We start from the raw sequence: 6,040 nt of genomic DNA on the forward strand, positions 1-6,040 counted from the left end.
AATGGCTGAGACATTTTGGGCAAATGACAATCTCTGAATTTCTCTTTCTCCATCTAGATCTTGGAATTATAACAATTACCTCCTTCGTGGGCTTTCCAGCATCACTGTGATAGATTGATTGCGTTAAGGGGCCAAGATTCTTCACCCCTCCCTGTACCTCTGGCCTTTGCCTGTGACTTTGTAATTCCTCTCACTATAAAGTAATGAAGTCTATTCCCACCTTCGATTCAGAGTTAGGCCATGTCACTTGCTTTGGCTAATGGCACGTTAGCAAATGTGAGGCAAGCAGAAGCTTGGGAAACCATTCAAAGGGTTGGATTGGCTTGCTTTTGCACTCTGCCATCACCATGAGAATATTTCTGGGCTAACCTGGTGAAGGATAAGTATGTGGAGTGGAGCCGAGTTGCCCCGCTTGTTCCAGTGAGGCCAACCGAGATCAACCGGCAGCCAGTCTACCTCCAGAACTTTAAAGAGCTCAGCCAAAGCCAGAAGGAGCTCCCAGCTGACTTGTTAAGTCAAGGAGCTAAACAAATGCTTATGGTTTAAAGCCACTGACTTTGGGATGGTTTGTTACACAGTATTATTTTGGCAATCAACAACTGACACAATCACAAAATAGCACACGATAGGTGCCCAACGTGTGTTTATTTACTCCATCCTTCTACCCACCCCCATACCTTCAGATGCAGACTTAGTTCTCCTAGAGATTGTTGGGAGATGATTGTGGTCTCAGTGGATTTTAAGCTTCACTCTCATTGTTACTCCCACTTCAGATTGATTACAGACGCCGACTGCTCAATTTTGATTAAATACTAAATCATAAGCTGCTTACAAAATGCCTGCAAAAAGCTGACATTTATGAAGTCCAATAAACTACTTGTAAGAACAGGAGTGCTAGATTGGAAGAAAAAAAATAAAATCTTCATCCAAACAAACATCAGTTGACAGCAGACAGATGGTCAGAATCCCTTACTTGTAAACTAGAAAAATTAAGATTTGGCAAGGGTTGTCTGAAAATAACGAGCAAACATCAAAGTTTCCCCTTTCTATGCTGGTGTTTTTCTGGGCCTGACTTCAATATTTTCACAGGCTACTGCACGGAAAAGGTGTTGCAGGCCTCCGCGTTGCTGGCAAGGAAATGCTAAGAAATACCAGCAACGATTTATAGGAAGCAAGGCTGCCAACATCCCAAAGAGTGAGCGTTTAGCAGCCAGCAACTGCACATTCCCATAAATCCCCATAACTCAGCATCAGCCCTTCTCTTAATCTGCTGAGGTGTGAGAGAAAGGGAAGACAGAATTTTCTAACTCGATTTTCCACTCGGATCAGCTTTCACGGGGGTAACTGTGAGTTAATCTTATGGGGCCAGCAGCGATCTTAATAGAAATGGAATCCAGCCTTGAAACCACAGGGCAGGCTCTCCTCACCTTTGTTAAATCAAAGAATGAGGGTGCTAAGAGGGGCTTTGGCTCAGGCACAAATAAGCCCCGTAGGTTCAGGAGAGACACAGGCTTCGGCTGCCTGGTTCTCATTTCTTTCTGACCTCTCCATGACCTCCGAAGGGCTCGGAAAGTGAGCATGTGCACTGATGAGGTGGGGGTGTGCTCGTTTGGCTCTGCACAGAGATTGTCAACTGACATCGCTCCACAGATGGCCTGTGTGCTGCCCCTTAGTCACGTTGCCCCTGCTGCCTCAGTTACAGCTTGTGCACAAGCCCATGACCTCACAAATCACAGAATTTGGGGCCCCTTCTAGGAGAGCAGCAGTGCCCTGTGGTAGGAAGATTGTGGACCTTGAACTTGGGAACAAGACCCAACCACCTCTGCTCCCTCCTAGCTTCGTGAGCAACCTAGCCACACAAAGCTTCAGGTTCTCCATGCTCCAGCTGGGGGAAATCATGTCTACCTTATGAAGGATGGCGGGGACAGGATGAGAAAGGACAAAACTCATAAGCAGATGATTGCAATGTGCAGTGAGGGCAGTGATTAGTATATACCCAGGGCATTATGAGAACACAGAGGATACCTGGCCCAATCTGCAGTGGTTGGAGTGTGCAGGAAAGACTTCCTGGAGAAAGCGATGTCTGAGTCGAGTCTTAAAAGTCAAATAGGAGTTAACCAGCAGGAAAGAATAGGGAAGGACATTCCAAAAAGAAAAGACCAGGTGAGCAAATTATTGCCAATTGGCTTCTGTTTAAACCCTTTCAGTGACTCACAACCTGTTGAAGAGCTCATTCTAGTTAAGATATCTTCAGCTATTGGAAGATCCTTTTTTATAGTTTCTCTATGGCTTCTGCCTATTGGCCCTATTCCTCATACAGGGTATATGTTGAAGGCAGCTCTTATATCAGACATTGCTTGTGCATCAGGGAGTGGAGTCTGCACCATGCTGGCTCCTTTCCTCACCTATCATGGCCCTGAAGATGCTCAATGAGCCCATCTGGAAAATAAGTCACCTTGGGATTGGAGCTGAACTTTAGAGTGGAGGGCTCAGCTCAGGGTGGAGGGTCTGGCTCAGCTCTGCCTCCAAGGGCCCAACAAATCTGCAGTCTGAAGCCCCCGCTGGCAAACAGTCTGGGACCTCTTTAAGTTGATGGCCAGGAGGAAGAGAGGCAGTGAGAGAGAGTGCCTCACCCTAACCTTTATGGTCCAGCATCCAGCTGAGCTATTGGGAAGGCCTCAGGCAGTGTCCCCTTGGTGGCCTAACCATGTTGGAGTTAACACATGACAAGCATTTAGAGGCATACCTGGCCCACGGGAAGGGTTTACAAGTGTTTACTATTGCTATTATTACCTCTCAGAGATGTAGGAGGCAAAACTGTGTGACTTAAGGGCACTCTAAACAATGGTCAGCTCTAAATTGTCTCTCCCACCTGCCTACTACAGACCGAACTCCACTATGAGTTGTCCCTTTGTACAACACAAATAACCAATATCCCCATTAGAGCCTACTTAGTCCCTCAGATTCCTCCCTCACACAATGGAAATAATAATGCCTCACTCATAGTGCTTAACTCCTGTGCCAATGAGATGAGTTACTCAATATAAAAAACACTTAGAAGAGTGCCTGGCATGTAGCACCATATATAGAGTATTATTATTCATTCCAGGTACTCAATAAATGAATGTCGAAAAAAATTTCAGTGTGTGATAGCTCAGAGGGAGCCCTATGATTTGCTTTTTTATCATGTACATAAAAAACACAGTGAAATATAGTTCTATAGAAAAATAGTTTGTCTTCACCTCACACTATTCATACCTTAGTTCCAACTTGATGGTCACTAGAATCAATTGCTCTTCTTCGCTTTCCCTGAGAGTTGCCCATTGTTGCTAAAAGCAATAAAATGAGAGAGCACTGTTTGGTGCCAGGTGCCTTCCAGCGGAATCCCAGCTCCACCGGGACTCTAGGCTCTGCCCCTCCCACAGCCTCGTCAGCCTCCTGTGTGAAGCGACAACTCGTGGACATAGGCACAATAATATTTAAACACATATCCTGCAATTCACCTTCTGAATCCCTCAGTAATGTTTCCTAATTAATCACCCTGTGTACTGCATTTTAAATTAATTAAATTAAAAGTAATTAAATCCAGGAAATTGAAATTAGTCTAATTAGATTAGAGGCATATCCAGTGACTGTGGTGAGGGGTGCCATGTAAATTGGCCGATTTCAGTGTAGAAAAGATAAACTCAGATTACAGATAGGCTGTTAGATGGGAGAGGCCAGCCTTATAGAGAATGATCGAGGTCAATGCAATAATGTTATCAATGAGAATAACAGTGACAACAGTGGCAAGTGTTGCCTTCAGGAGGGCTTCTCTAGGCCAAGCTCGCCTAGTTAGTGCCCACAAAATCCCTTTGAAATAGGTGCTGTTATCCCTGCTCGAAAGACGGGAAAACAGAAGCTGTGCTGTGTGAAGGATCAAGGTAGAGACCCTCGGGGTTTGACCCCAGAGACCCCTCCCTCCCAGCCCTCTCCAGCCAGTTTTCCCAATGTATGTGTAGAATTGACTCCATGGACTGGACAAAGAAGCGTGTGGAATGGTGACCATCACATACACCAGCCAGCACAGTCTGGTACAGTCTAGCACAGCAGTCCCCTCAGATTTTCATCCTCCTGTGAGTCACATTCCCACCAAACTCAAGGGTGGTCTAGACCAGACTTGGCTGTCAAGAACTGCGGGGTGTCCAAGGTTTACCCCACTTGCAAGCTAACAAGTTAGCTCACTATACTTTCACAATGCTTGCAGAAGACACAAAACTCCTGGGTCAGAGACAAAGGATTTCATTACTCACAGAAATAGCAGAGCCAGAAGAGCAAAATTTTTTTGCCTTGGTTCCGCAAGCCCCAAATCCCACAACGTAACAGAGAAAGGACCAGAAAACACCTGCACACATGCAGTGGGTTGCGTTACAAGAGAGAAACCTCGGGTTTAGGGAAGATGAACCTTTTATAAGGATTCTGGCTTCTGATCCACATTCTTAAAAAGATAGGAATAAAAGCAGGCAGTGTCTCTGCTCACTAAACATGCAAAACTTACAAAAGCCCATGGGGAATTGTCCCCCAACAATGTCTACCCCTTGTTTTTAGTCTCAGATTCTGGCAAATTTTCCCTTGAGTGCACCATTATGCCAGCCGCTCTGATTAATTTAACTGACATAGAGACCAAATCTGTTCGGTTATTCTCATGCACAATTTAATTTAGGCGGCTAACTACCAGCGGGTCTCTCCAAGCAGCAAGATGAGACCAACCTGCAGTACTGATATCAGCCATGCCCTCCCCAGAGTCCTGGACCCATTTGAACAGAGAGGCTTAAACTATCAGGGTCTACCTGAGAAAACCAGTGGGACTCGGCCTTATGTTTCTGTACTGACCTTTCCACATGGCTTAAGGAGGTAATCCAGGTAGAGAAGAATGTGTTAAGGACAGCACAGACCTCCAGTCTGCCAAGAAAAAGCGTGTGGCAATTCCATGATCTATAACAACCCTAGTCAGTGAGCTGAGGCTGTCATGGTGCCTTTCAGTCCCCAGGGTGAGGTGAGGTCAGCTAAAGTAGGGGACAAATTTTCTTGTGCCACCTTTTCTAACTGGATGATCCCCATTATAGGTATAACTGCTCACAGGGTGCACAAATAATGAGTCAGTTATCTATCTAGGAAGCTCCCCCAGGTAGCTGCAGTCCTCTGGGAGCTCAGTGATCTACTAATGGTATTTGCTTGGACACCTGAAGGTCTCTTATCATGACTCCTAAGGTGCAGGCCACCGTGTTTTCAGGAGGGAGACAAGTTAATGTCTGGCTGCCCGCCCCCTCCTCAAGAAGTACATTTTTGGGGGTGCATATGGATCCTCTAGAAAGAAAGTAATCTTTGCAATTGTTGGGGTCCGAGCAGGACCTGCATCTGTCAGGGGGCACAGGTCGACAGTACCTGCAGTGGGCCCACAATGTGCGGTAAGCCTCCCAGCTCAGTTGGAATAACTGAGCCTAGTCTAGTCCCTGATTTTGAAGAGACTGCCTGATGGCAGCCTGATCACCTTGTTCTGAATCCACACCCCTACTTGGGTGACGTTCCCTTGCCTCGCAGAATGATTGAACCACAACTATGAGAATGAGGGTAGGAAAGAGATCAAGAGGTGCTCACAGGTGTATTGTCGGGGAGGTGCAGGAGCTGGGGCCATCCCTGATGCTCCTGTAGACTTCTCAGAAAGGTTGAGGGGAATGGGGACCAAATCATGGCCAGAGATGGCTGGCAGGGGATGGCAAACCCAGCAGTCCATTAAGTTTAAGGCACTCAGCAGTTCAGGAAAACAGGATATTTTCTTTTGTGAGGAAGTCTCCAGGGGTAGCTCTGAAAGATAAATCTCATGAATGTCCCTTTCTCTCTCGTACCTCTGAGTACAAATCAGGGCTGGGGTTGTTGCCCTCTCTCCACTGACATTCTAGTAGATAAGGATCACCATTTGTCCAATAATCTGCTCATACTCAGACCTTTAATTCAGAAGGTTCAGGTGCAAAAGTGACAAGAGCATTTTCATAAAAACATG

The sequence above is a fragment of the Pteropus alecto genome, unplaced genomic scaffold (assembly GCF_000325575.1).
Source record: "Pteropus alecto unplaced genomic scaffold, ASM32557v1 scaffold38, whole genome shotgun sequence".
Lineage (NCBI taxonomy): Eukaryota > Metazoa > Chordata > Mammalia > Chiroptera > Pteropodidae > Pteropus > Pteropus alecto.